General features: G+C 44.3%; 1 protein-coding gene across 2 annotated transcripts in view; it reads right to left on the bottom strand.

Moving 5' to 3' along the window:
• The window catches only part of GAS2 (growth arrest specific 2), a 1,136,685-nt gene that overhangs the window by 1,031,718 nt on the left and 89,995 nt on the right, over positions 1–14,972 (bottom strand). The gene's annotated exons all lie outside the window — the stretch shown is intronic.

Here is a 14,972-nt window from a genome sequence, read left to right as displayed (position 1 = left end):
AGACACAGGACATGAGTGGGGGGTGGGGTGGAAGGAGGGAGACACGGGACGAGCAGGGGGAATGGGAAAGAGAAACGGAGCATGAGCGGGGGGTGGGCGGAACACACGGAGAATCAGCGAGGGGGGACATCGGAGACACGGCCATGAGCGGGGGGTGGGGGGAACAAGAGCGAGACACGAGGGCCTGTGCCTCACCGCCTTTTTGTGGCCGACGCAGACCACATCTACGCTGTGCAGGCAGCAGATCCCGCTCCGATAAACAAAGATGGCGGGCGTCTCTGAAAATAGACGCACTGCACGCTTCACGGCAGCCAATAGAAAAGCATGTCAGATGTCCGCGGACATCACGCAAGCTGCTTGCCCAATCACTGTCCTGTCCGTGGAGCGAACAGGGAAGTGTGTCCGCGAAGCGAACACAGATATCACTAATTTTTTCTGACCTACTTTTTGGTCATTTAAAAAAAACATGCTTTCGGGACCAAGCCGCTGCTCCTGGTCCTGGTCCAAATTTAGTGAAAATCCATCCAGCGGTTTGGGCTGTAGGCACGAGCAAAAATGTTTTCCCGTTCAGTCTATGGGAAAAAAAAAGTTTTGGGACTCCCCTATAACTTTGCCCCCCCTGGACGAATCCCCACCAAACTTTGCAAAAATATTCAGAGTGGGCCATATACTTGTTTTGCAAAGTTTGGTGAGGATTTGTCCAGTGCGAGCGAAGTTATAAGCCACCCAAAAAGTGCTCTTCCTATGGAAACACCACTTAACCATAACTACATGGCCACTACCGTGGCCATGTAATAATATATATATATATATATATATTGAGTGAAAAACACCTTGTTAAAGGGACATTATGAAATTGCGTGTTCCTTTGTCCAATTTTTGAATGGTGAACATTATATTTGAAAGTCATAAATTCCTCCCTTCATGCATTCCTTTCGGAATCCTCCCTTTGTTTCAAGGTCGAAAAACAAATGGAAACTTATACTGTGTGCAATGCATGGGTTTGCTCCGCTAGGAATTCAATGAGAGCCAATAGCCCTTCAGATCACAGTTGGATTACAAATATTTTTGAAAAACATATGAATTGTTTGCTACCATTCACCAATGTGGGCGACATTTCTACGGATTTATTGTGTTCCTTTGGAGAACTTTGCACTCTCCCAGCGACTCCCACAGTCAGGCCACACCACCCGTCAACTCATCCCATCTCCTCTTCTCACGGCAAATCACGTAAACATTTTTTAAAGGAGCAAGTCTTGAGCCCTGACAAAATGTGCTTGTGTGAGAATGTCCGAGCAAACCTTGCTGCAACCCCCTCTGGCCACGCCGCAACCCTGACCCCAATGACCGCAGTTATATTTTAGAGGACTATAGTTTGCACATGTGTGTTTGTACTATCCCACTTTCAGTCACTAGCGAGATGAGCGGTGTGGGCATCTTGCCACCTTACAGACTATGTGATACAGGGAAAGTCAGCGCTCTCATATTCACAATGCAGACGTTTTGGTTGAAATGCATGAAGATCATTACCAAGAGAGTACAAGTGAACTAGAGTCATATTTCTCACTGAAAAACCTGGTGGTCAGCCCATGGCCTCAGTTTATTGGGAACTTCAGCCCAGGTGAAGACTGAACATCCAATGCACAGTTGGATCTGTTTTCAGCTGGCATAGACCTTCAGATGGACTGTTGTACTCAGAAACCCAGTGCTAATGGAAAGGGGAGATGATCCTCACCTGCCACCACCAAACTAGGAGAACCATTTTGCAGTCCAGCTTGAAACTAAAGGCTGCTTTATATGACCAAATCTTCAACCCAGAATTCTGCTAAAGCAGACCATGCTATCTCCAAGTCATATTGGAGCCATACATTTTGGTGAACCTATAAAGAGCTAGTGTGAGAGGAGCATGTCACTGGAGAGGAATAATTTGGAGTAACTGCTACCGGTGAACGTCTTATGGAGTGAAATAGTGGCTCAAAGTGCCATAAGGGAGATCTACCATATGTGTGTGACTAACCGGAGCCCTTCCAACCAGGAAAGTCCACCTAGGTTCCTGGCATGTTTCAGAGGAGAGATTGACATAAACCTGTGTAGGCCCAGATGAAGACAACCCTAAGGAAATTGCCCGGTGGTGGGTTCCCTAAATTGTATGTTATGTTAATGAGATGTATACTGTGCGCTGCTGCCATTTTCATGGTCTCCAGGCAATCAGGGGGATTTGATAAGGAAGGAGAGTTGGGGAGGGTTAGTTAGTGGGACTGTGCCCTTTTGTGTTTTGCTTCCAGGTGTCTAAAGGTATAGTGCTTTATATTGTATTCCCCTTCAGGCATGATTGTAGGTGTCCCAGGGTAAAGAACATTGAAGGGCCTTACACCTCATTACGAGGTTGGCGGTAACCCACCTGTGCTAGCGGCTGGTGGCCACCAACCCTGTAACATTGTTTCTGCTGCCCGACATCCTGATACTACCGTGATATAATAGGCTGTGGTGGAATTCTTATTTCCCATTCCCATGGAGTCCTGGGAAACCTGACGCACTGCGCTAGTAACGGTGCTGGTGATTCAGGGAAAAGCATGCTGGTAGGGAGGCCTGCTGGGAGATCCGTGCCCCTACCAGCAAATGTACAGTTTGGGGGTCTAGAAAGGGTGCAGGTACGTTGCAACCGGCACCATAATTTCCAGAATGCCAAACTTGTAATGAGGCCGATTGTATCCTGTAGTGTTTGTTTCTAGGCATTGACAGGTAAAACATCCCACTATGATCTTCCCTCTATATGATACCCTATTATTTTTTACTTCCAGGTGTTCCAAGGTAACACATGTTATATAGTATCTCTCTATCAGCTTGTTCCTAGGGGTACCAGGGAAAAACATACTATACACTATTTTATAGTGTTTGTTTCTAGGTTTCCAAGGATAAAGCACAATACACTGTATCTCAATCTTGCTTCCATGTTTCCTAGGGTTATGCATATTACGTGGTATCCTATTGTGTTCTCCTTCTAGGTGTCTCAATGCTAAACCCACAGTATGCCCCAACCATCTAAAAAGTGAGTGCTGAACTATTGTCTGCACCTGAACACACTGCATGCCATGCTGACTGATGTTGCTGCACCTACTGTAACCTACATGCATTACATATCCCACAATGCCTTGTTGACATACTTATTTTCCTGCAGATATTTTCAACTCCCTCAACCAGTTATTACCTAGAAGCACTTGTGGCTTGCTAGGAGAATGAGTATTAATCTGCTGGAGCACTGGATTGCACCATATGACGTAAATATTGTTTACTGCACTCAGTCTTTTAATCCTCCCAAAATGCCTTGCTGACTTGGCCTGCTTCATACAGCTTTTGGTGGCCCATAACTGACCGACTACAGCACCTAGAAAAGTCTATACAACCAAAGTAGTAACACTACTACCATTACTGCTACTACTATAGAAACCACAGCACAATCCACAAAATGTATCACTTTACGAAAATGGAACGCCCCAGAAAGAACAGTTGACCAAAATGACAACTTAACAACCACCACTGACACAAGAATGAACACTAAACAACTCGCCAATTCCCACACCCAATTGACAGCCAGCAATAGAAAACATAACACCATTGGAAGGGTAAGCAGCTGATCAAACACTGAACACCTCTGAATACCTGCCCTATCCACTAATATTCAAACAAAACACACATAGAAAGATTTGATGAGAGGAATCAGGCAGGAAAACAACAGCCAGAAGAAGATACATAACCAAGGAATCCTACATGACACACCTGGACTATGATCACCAGAAGGAACTAACAACCTGGGATCACCAACACCACAATACAATTGCTCAAGACACATATTACCGGAATCGCCTAGCCATAACAAAAGACTACAACCTGAACACTTGAATCCACTAGATCTGTTTAATAAGTAGCTGCTAGAGATAAGACAAGCTCTAGCAGATAACCAAGTCATCAACAACCCAGACAGTTAATCACAACTGGAAAAAGGAACCATCAAAGGACAGATAAGAGCAGCAATTATTTTCCCACAGACAGGAGACAAAAGCCACTGCAGGCTGATCCATGCTTACTCGGTATCCTGACACAGTAGAGAGAACCCGGATATTCTCTGTGAGGGCCAAACTGGCATTTTGTTCATAACAGAAACATGGCTATTGGATAACTATAAAGTAATAGCACACAAACACATCCCTGACAACTTTAAACTCATTCAAGTCATTTAGAAATGCAAAACAGAAGGAATAGCCCTGGCTCACAAACAGCATTTCAAGATTGTGAATTTGGAACACACATATTTCCTGGATTGCGAAGGGCCACTGCTTCACCTCTGAATTAATTACCAAAATAATCTATCCTTTCTACACCTATACCGACCACCATCATCCAGCGAAACGTTTGCAGAAAACTTCTCTGACATGGTAGCAAATCCAATGTAAGAACACAAGCACGAAACCATCCTTAGTGACTTGGATATTTGGTTTAAAGAAGAATCCATATCCTCTACTGGATCACACAGTTTCTACATGGACAGCTTCCACATCAAACACATTATAAAAGTAGCCATATCTACTGCAGACCACACATCGGATGCCATCATCTGTCAATACGTCTTGATATCTTGATAACCACATTACCCCTATCCCAGTACTATGGAGCAACCATCCCATGATACCTTTCCGATGCATATACTCCCCTCACAAATGCCAATCAACCATAGCAAGGAGAAGCTGGACAACACTACACATCAAAGAACTTAAAAAATTAATGGAACACACCAAGCCCAATACATGCAAATCGTATCTTCACTCCCAGAAAAAATATAACAATGTTTCAGATCTGGAGCTTTGCGACAACCATATGCGACTAAAGCACTTTAATCGATTAGAAATAAAGCAGGAGCAACGTGGTTCAACCCTCATCGATGAAAAAGGAACCAAATTGTAAGCGAAAAAAGAGGAAACATTACAGCCAACATTACAGTCAGAAAGACGGGACAGCAATATAAAACATATTCAACACTGCAAATCGCAAACTCTACAAGCAAGCAAAGGACAATGGGTTGAACACATCACTAAGGTCTCACACTCAGTGAAATAACTCTACAAAGTCAGTCATACAAGGAAAAACCAACTCTTAGGAGAAAACAGTGCAAGGACATCACCTATCAGTTTAAAAATAAAGTGGAATAAACAGCAGACAATAAGAATAGCTCTGAGGAAAGGAAACTCCTTTTAATGATAACCAAGCCATAGTGTGGAAACAGAGAAATTGATATGAGGCCGGGAAGCCCAAAAGGAAACACAACAACACAGGTTACAAAGGACATACAAAGCGCTTTATTTCAAAGTTACAAAGTTACCAAAGTCAATTGACATACGGATAGCTATTCGGCCCTCTGACTAACACGCGAACCTTCAACGTAAGGTTCGCACTGAAAGTGGGAGAGACCGATCATCGGGATGCTTGGGTTTTTATACGTTTTGTCCTGCATTGGCCAGCCCTCTCGCAAGTTAACCATTCTTGGAACTGTGGCTAGGGTTCGTAGCCAGGTCGAACACACAATTTACATAATTTGATCAGTTCCGCTGATACAGTTACATATTTACACACAGGTTAAAGAGAGGACAAGGTCTTAGTTCGTGACCCTAACAAGTGGCCTGCGGACATATTGTTTATTCACGTGTGCGGAGGTCACCATGGCCGGAGTCTTACTCAAAATGTCATTCGGCCTCCATTTTGTGATTCAGGGTGACTTCCACACTGCAAGAGTACCTAAAATGGCGGCTAGATCCAAGATGGCGGCTTACACAATACATTAAGGTCAAGACCTTGCCGCGGAACCTATGTACATGGTGTTCTTTAGACAGCTTGGCGTAGGCCAACATACATTCAAACAATGCGATTGGGGTCACAATATTATATCGATTTCCACAGACCCTCCTTTTTGGCCTATGCCAAGTGCTAATACATAATTTCCTAATACTTTCGAAAATAACTGAAGGCATTATCATCCATAGGTTCCGCATCATTGTCCGAAATGTCAATAGCCATAAAGTTGTTCATAAGAACTTCTTGCAACATGAACTCTTTAGATGCTGTCCTCGGGGTGTATATCTTATGCCCTATTGCGCTCATTACCTGAGCACAACATCCCCCCATCATTCCACATATACTTGGGAGGCATTGAAAACAACAGCAAAGAACTAACAGAATCCCTAAAATACCAAAAATAACAGAAAGCACCTTCCACCCCCAAGATCGTAAAGAATCCCAAAACCAAGTACTAAGGTTCCAGTCTCCTACAGGGATATGGACTTCAGAACTGAGAGTGTGTAAATTCTGGATTGCTTTAAAAATTGTTGGCGAAGAATCTGGTACGAAAACACAACAAGCGGACCCCACTAATTTACATACTCCACCTCGTTCGGCTAAAATGACATCTAATGCCATTCGATTTTGAAGGGCTACCAATCTTATCGCCTTTTGCTCTAAGGTCATATTGTAGAGTATGTCCGTGGTCCGATTGATCGTTTTCTCCAACACCCTCGCTAATCCCCTAATGGTAACACATCAAAGGCTGCTGGCCTAGCCTTTTTCTTAAGCAAGATCGATTCTAAGTATTCAATACGGGGGATCTCAAAACTACCATTGATTGGCCACTGAAATTCGGAGGCATTTCTGGTCTGTCTGTGCCAAATGTCATTAAATACAATACTACCAATGCCATACTTACAGTACATAGTACACGCCGGCGACCCCTCCTGTGGTGCCGGATGGCTAAATTCCAAAGATTGGCGATCGCTGCGGAACAGAGCCCTAAAGCAGCTATACAATTTCCCAGGCATTTCTCAAAGAATTGGTGTTACCTGGTCCAATAATTGTGTCTGCAGATACAATACGCCAAATTCAAATTGTCAGGGTTAAATTAAGAGCCGGGTCACGACTGCACCTGACCAAACCTAAGGAGGACCGTACGGTTTACAAAGGACTTCAACTAACAAATTTTTACCTGCGTTCGGTGGTTTCGGCCAATCTGCCCGCCTCGGATTTGGACCCTCGTCAAGATGCCGTGTCAGACCGCACGACTATCGCCCAAGGATCGGATCGTGCAGCGCTGCCGAGGTATCGCGTCTCGATCGGTCGGGCCCGCAGAATCACACCGTCCGATCCCGATTCGATAGTCTGCGTCAACCTTCAATGATCCGGCATCAATCTTGAGGGTCCCTATTCGGGCGCCAACTGTGGAAACAGAGAAATTGATATGAGGCCGGGAAGCCCAAAAGGAAACACACCAACACAGGTTACAAAGGACATACAAAGCGCTTTATTTCAAAGTTACAAAGTTACCAAAGTCAATTGACATACGGATAGCTATTCGGCCCTCTGACTAACACGCGAACCTTCAACGTAAGGTTCGCACTCAAAGTGGGAGAGACCGATCATCGGGATGCTTGGGTTTTTATACGTTTTGTCCTGCATTGGCCAGCCCTCTCGCAAGTTAACCATTCTTGGAACTGTGGCTAGGGTTCGTAGCCAGGTCGAACACACAATTTACATAATTTGATCAGTTCCGCTGATACAGTTACATATTTACACACAGGTTAAAGAGAGGACAAGGTCTTAGTTCGTGACCCTAACAAGTGGCCTGCGTACATATTGTTTATTCACGTGTGCGGAGGTCACCATGGCCGGAGTCTTACTCAAAATGTCATTCGGCCTCCATTTTGTGATTCAGGGTGACTTCCACACTGCAAGAGTACCTAAAATGGCGGCTAGATCCAAGATGGCGGCTTACACAATACATTAAGGTCAAGACCTTGCCGCGGAACCTATGTACATGGTGTTCTTTAGACAGCTTGGCGTAGGCCAACATACATTCAAACAATGCGATTGGGGTCACAATATTATATCGATTTCCACAATAGCACCCCAGCTGCACATACCAGGCACAGATTTTTTTTTACCTGGTAAAATAAAGCAACAACGCTGGTTCCCTAGCAGATCCTTGACCCCCCTCCCCCCTCATATATACATAAGGATCTCCACAAAACAAGGCCCAGAACAATGTTGTCATAAACCTTTCAACTCCTCACTTGAAAAAGGAGCAGCGCCAAAAGCCTGATTATGTCAAGCGACTACCAAAAACACAGATGGAGACCGAGGAGATGATCACAATTACCTTCCAAACTCAAAAATATCCTGCACAGCTAAACTATTATAAATATATGCAAGTCCTGGAGCACGTAGATTCTAATAACCTGCTATATCCCTGAAAAGTAGATTTCAAATGGAGAAGCACAGAAACTGCAATTATTTTCATCTGGGATGACCTTTAATCTCATGCCCCTGGACAACTCAGCGGACTGTGCCACTGTCAGTACCTGTACAGTAATAACAATACTGGAATAAATAGTACTCCACAACACCACTTTGTAATGGATAAGAACATTCCTCCAATGGCTCCCAGCCTACAGAGTGAACCCCTGAAAAATCACCTACCTGTGAAGTCCCTCGCAAATCTAGCTTTTCCACCAAACTCTTCAGCATTTACATGGCCCACTGATGACGATCACATAAACAAACAGTCACCTGTTACCGCTGAATGCAGGACACACACGCCATATTCTAAATAAAATTATCAATGAAGATCACATAAATAAACAGACTCACCTCTTACAGCTGAAAGGAGGACACACAAGTAATATTTAAATTTTCCTATGAAAAAATAATAGTACGAACCTCAGCAACGCAACGGCCTCACACAAGAGAGCACTTGGGTGATTGCCAACAGCCTGAAGCTTAACCCAGGCCAAACTACAATAAAGATAGTCTCAGCAAACTCCTCACCAGAGGCACCAATTCCTTGTCCAGTGGAAATGGACAACTGCCCTAGAACATCTAAAGGGAACAATAATCTTGGTATACTAATTAATGACGTCCTGACACAGGAACAAACGGCGTATGTGATAGTGAGAAGAAAATGCGAATGCTCCATCAGACATATGATGCTGTATCTCACCTTTCCACGTGGAATGCTGGTTGTCATAGTCCTAGTTTTATTGATAATTGATTACACCAACAGTCTCTACCTGGGTTTGCTAGGATACCTAATAGAGAATCTGCAATGCATCCAAAACGCACTGGCAAAACTACTGCTCAGACTAGATAAGAGGATCACATAACTCTAGCGCTGCACTCGCAACCATGTAAGAAGAATACACTTATAAGCACACTGCATCACCCGCAGAACCCTGCAAGGATAAGGAGCTGAATCCAAAATCTTACAATGCCAGCCAGAGAACTGAGATTGAGCAATGACCTAAGAATCAAAAGAAAGAAGTAAATGCACTGCATTCTCTGCCACCACAGTGGCCAAACACTGGAACACTCTGCCAAGAGAAGTGCACACAATATGGGAGCACCTTACATTAATGAACATTTTTAAGACGTGGCTGTTGAATGCTTAATTGATGGTGAAACTAACATGCCAATGCTAAACAAATGAAACAAACCCAGTGCACATGGCATTCAGACTCATGACATGGAACAAAGCTGATGGAATGCCATTCTGGTTCCCGATGCTTATTGAAAACCACTGTATGACACATGGAGAACCCGTAACATCCAGCACCCAAAGAGCTACCATGCCACTAGACACACATCATCCAGGAAAAGTGGTCTACCAAGAGAACATTGAGGAGCTGTCCATGGAGCCAAAAGGGAAGACGATAAAGGAATGATAGAGAAGGGAGAAAATACAGGGAATGGATCCATGAATTGAACAAGCCTTTTTTATGAGACACATATACTTTTGGTTAGAACCCAAGGACTGTTTTACGAACCCTTGAGACTTTGTTGTGCTCAGAGAGTTTTGTTGTAGCCGACAGACATTTTCGTCTGACAACCAGTTACTTGATGTTTGCACTAAGGAAACACTATCATGTACAATATTGTGTAGGAAACGTTAAACCCATCCCACCATTCCAACATCTTGCAATAACTACCTGAAGACAACTTACCATGCTTTATCATATGTAGTGTTCGTTATACCCTCCAAATGCGCGAATATCTTGCTACCACAAAAATCCTGTTTTTCAAGTTATTCTTAAAAACCCTGACTTGTGACATTTCCTCTAATTGGCATTATGTTAATGCAGACCATCGTTGAGCCTCTACAACTATTGCTTGCCATCTCATCTGCCCTCTGCTACCCTGGCACTACACAGCATGCACATTGGCATCCGTAAAGAACTATAAACATCGAGTAATCCCCCCTTTCCCATTTCTGTTCTGTTGGAGGCTTCTCCATTTTAAAGTGCACTTGTCATACATGTAAGCACCCTAGATTGTACACCAAAAGTATGGTAGTAATTGCCAGCAACAATAACTGTGCATCTGTTAATAGTGAACACAATCGACTGCTTTTGAGGTATCTACATGCACCAACAATTGGCATATGTCTGAAATGCACCTGCTGTAACTGTACTCACCATCAATAGTGCATGCTGTTACACAAAAAAACATTCAAGGGTAATTCACCTGTGAGCACTTTTGTGGTGTGTCATGACACAACACAAAAAGCGAAACCTGTACTTAAATGCAGAAATAAATAATGCTTACATATTGATTTAGCTTTCTAATGCAATTCATCAAATATTCACGGATGCCAATGTATAGATTTCAGTTAAACTTCTTGTGCCATGACTCAATGCTTGTGATTTTTCCACCCCATTCTTGATCAATATAAGATTTTGAAAAACCTCACAACGTCAATCGACAACCTTTCCCCAACCTTCCCTGTGCATGTTCTGACGTGGGCTGTGAGAGAATAGCATCTGCAAAGGGACTGTAACACTCAGTGAAGGACAGTTCTGCAAAGAAAGAGTGCTGTGCCAAACAGAGGTGGAGGTTGGGGCACGGGAGGCCTTCCAGAGGAAGACGGATTCCTTCAGATTGGAAGAAGAGAGCAGGTAAGAATGTTTTGTGTGTGTGTGTGTGCCAGTCCACATGTGAATTTGTGCTGCATGTTTGTGATATATGTATGTGTACATGCTAGGATGTGTGTTATGTAGTGTCATGTAATGTGTTTGTGACTCTGAATGAGGAGTGTAGTATGGTGAATGGGTGCACCAGTGAAGAGTTTGAGTAAATGAGGGAGGGAGGGAGTGAATGTTGTGTATGGCTGTGGCTTACTGTGGCACGCCTTTTAATTCTGGGCATCTATGACAAAGCAGGCATGCTTGATGCCATGCTTGCTTTATCACAGATGCCCAGAATTAAAAGTCATGCGTGCCACAGTAGAAAGGGCTAGCCTGGCTGCCCCCAAATGACAGTCTAGCCAGTAATAACATACCTATTACTGGGCTAGACTGGCATTTTAGTCAGCCAGTCTAGCCCTTTCTTACTATGGCATGAATTTTAATTCTGGGCATCTATGATAAAGCGAGCATAAGTTATTACTGGGATCCACTAGCATGTTGGGGCAGCCCGTCTAGCCCTTTCCTAATATGAAATGGCTTAATTCTGGCCATATATGATAAAGCAAGCTAGGTATACGTTATTACTGGGCTGGACTGGCATTTTTAGGCAGCCTGTCTTGCCCTTTTTAACTGTGGCATGACTTTTAATTTTGGGCATCTGTGATAAAGTAAGCATCATACCATGCTTGCTTTATCATAGCTGCCCGGAATTAAAGTCATGCAACTGTAGAAAGGGCTAGACTGGCTTCCCCAAAATGCCATTCTAGCTCAGTAATAACATAGCCTATCATATGTTATTACTGGGCTAAACAGACATTTTGGGGCAGCCTGTCTAGCCATTTCTCACTGTGGCATTACTTTTAATGTACCTAGTGTCGCTGTTTTTAAAGGGTGGCATGGCATTTTATTTGGGACATCTACCTGCACGTGGACCAGAATGGTGGGGTGTGCAGTGCACAAAGAAATCTCACACAGGGTGCTGGGAGACCTGGTGCCGGCACTGCCCTGAGCATGTCAAGCCTACACTCTTCGAAGTCATCCAGAAAATGATTGTAGCGCTTCAAGCTGCCTCACCAAATATTGAGACGCAAAACACACCATCTGCATCCTATAATTTATCTACCAAACAGACTATTGTGTGCCACCACAACTATGGCCACACAACATTCAGCCATCTAGCCGTCCAATTTCAGATACCTGCCACTATAACCCAGTATCAAGCAAACTCGAACACACTAAATGATAGCTTGGAAGAATGTAAAGTGGCCTAAAGACAGGCTCAACGTGGTTGATCCATCAACAAAGAGACTAAGGGCCTTATCACGAGTTTAGCGGTAAACCTTAAATCCGGCGGTAGCACTGTTACTGCCTGATTTAAGGGTCCACCAAATCACAGCTTTGCTGATTTCCCCTCAGCTCTTAGCTGGGGTGAAATCCGCCAAAATTTTGCACTGTTACCGCCAGCGGGAAATCCGCCAGCGGTAAGAGCATGAAATTTCCCCTTTGAACCCAATGGGGAATGGGGCATTCCCGAATGGACTCAATAGGGATTGGGGATTTCCTGTTCCGCCAAACCAGTGATCCGGCGCTATTAGTGCCGGTGGACTTGGCGGTAGGGCAGATAACGCCAGCGCTATTAGCGCCGGCGTTACCGCCCAACTCGTGATGAGGCCCTAAATTAGAGAAATTGGGCCTCATCACGAGTCTGGCGGTAACCCTTAAATGCAGGGGTAGCGCTATTACCGCCTCATTTAAGGGTCCGCAAGATCATAGCTTTGGGGATTTCCCCCCAGCTTAAAGCTGGGGGGAAATCTGCTGCAAATTGGCCGATTATCGGCGCAATTACAACCGGCAGGAAATCCGCCGGCGGTAATAGTGCACATTTTCCCCATTGGGCCCAATGGGAAATGAGGAATTCCCAAATGGGCCCAATGGGGAATGGGCAATAACCCTTCCGCCAAACCCGTGATCCGGTGCTAATAGCGCCAGGGGTTTGGCAGTAGGGCTATTAGCGCCGGTGCTAATAGCGCCGTCGTTACCGCCCAACTCGTGATGAGGCCCATTGTGTCAGTAGCAATCATTCCCAGGCATCTTAGACACCCATAACCCCTAGGCTTGCATTGGGTCCTAAAGGCTGATTAGGTTCCATTCCCATTTGGCCAACCCATTTCAAGTGAAATTGTTTGTATTTTCCTTGTTTAAATGAATTGTCTATGTTTTCCTCCTGAAGTTCAGTTTGCAGTTACCAAGAATGGTTTTATGTATATGTATTAAACATGTTTTACCGTGTGTTTTATCTTGCATTGGTTGGTGTAAATGTTTTTACCTACACTATGGGCCTCATTAGGAGGTTGGCAGTAACCCCATAACAACGTTTCCGTCGCCTGACATCCCAGTGCCACCAGGAACAAGTCCCGGCAACCCGGAATGTCAGGTAGCGGAAATCTTAAGTCCCCATTCCCATTGAGTCCCATAGGACAATATGGGTGTTGGGAGACAGAAGTGCTGGCACTGTTGCTAACGGTGCCAGTACTTCAGTGAAAACGGTGCCTAATGGGGCTGATGCGCCCGGCAGGTCAGGTGCAGAGGCCCCGGCCAGCACAATTGTAGTCTCCCGGTCCAGAATGGGTGCACCGGCACCAGTAATTCCGAACCGGCAGACACCCCAACTATTTTAAAAGTTACTGTAATTTTGCTTCTTGAAAGTTTCTGCTGCTGACCTTGTTCCCACGAGAGAATGGCCTGCACTCAGCTCATTTTACCTAGTTAAGGTGGAGGAGACATTCTATGTACTTTTGCCTGTTTAACCTTTATGGCTGAAGCACCTCTGAGACAGGTGTGGTACGGGTTTCGGGCATAGACCGTAGAAGCCCTTGTTGTATCTTGTACTTCTGGCCAGAATAGGATTTTGTCACACTGTTATATATTGTCTTTAGAGGTTCATATTGGTCGAGACCTTTGACAGACACGGAATCCCACACAATGCTGGCTGGCCATGCACAGTGGCAAGATGTCACCGACCACAATGGAATGACATACTCGCAATGGACAAGATGTTTCCTATCCTTGAACGAGTCGTGCGCCCTTTCCTGAACTCCACCGAATGAAGTGAACTTTGGGAAACGAGGAAGGAAGAAACAGCATTGAAACAATGTGTGTACAGTTGTGAGGAAACGTAGGGTGCAAAGGGCATACAAAATCGTACTCCCTGGCAAGTACCGAGCAGCTGATAGATATAAAGGCCTGTAAGAAAAAACGAATTCTACAACATATCTTCATTCAACATTTATGAATACTTTAGTAACACAAAATTACGGGATCACCTTGCAATATATGGTAACGGTTAGCCTATATTCCTACCAGTAAGAGGCAGACACAGGCCTGGACCAACTTGGAATGGTTTTGTGCTTTCGGCTCCTGATTAATTAGAATAGGATATACATATGCTTCTATGCCTTCCTCCCTACAAAAGCAACATTGGTGGTATAATCTGAGGCTGAAATGTTATTACGTTTATGCAGTGAGTGTACGTGTTTACACTTTGAACACCGCAACCCATGCTGCTGGCTGCTTACACTGAACGAAAAACACATTTATCAAATGGCAAAAACGGGGGTAATAATATCTGCAGCCGGGCACCTAAGCCCTGCCAATGCCAGTAATGATCCCCAAGTGAATATCTTTACCTTTCGCTTGCCTGTGACAGGTAATCATTTTCTACATACAAAATGCTCCTCAACGCACAGTGTTAATAGAAAAAAAGCAGCAAGCTAACAACAATGTGCGTGGAACACTAACTCAGTAATGCCTTGTTGGCTGTGCGTACGTTGTGAGCCTCTTATTGCTGCATTCATTATTATTTCTGCTGCGAGGCGTTGGCTGGAGTGCGTGTTGCCTTTGCAGTAAAAATAAATAAATACGACCGCTGTTCGCGTAAACTATGGTATTACTCCAGGCAATGTGACTTTACCTTTATTA

The sequence above is a fragment of the Ambystoma mexicanum genome, chromosome 11, assembly GCF_040938575.1.
Source record: "Ambystoma mexicanum isolate Mex_15411 chromosome 11, UKY_AmexF1_1, whole genome shotgun sequence".
In the NCBI taxonomy this organism is placed as follows: Eukaryota; Metazoa; Chordata; class Amphibia; order Caudata; family Ambystomatidae; genus Ambystoma; species Ambystoma mexicanum.
Note: the sequence above shows the minus strand (reverse complement) of the source record. Positions and strands in the feature narration are given on the sequence as shown.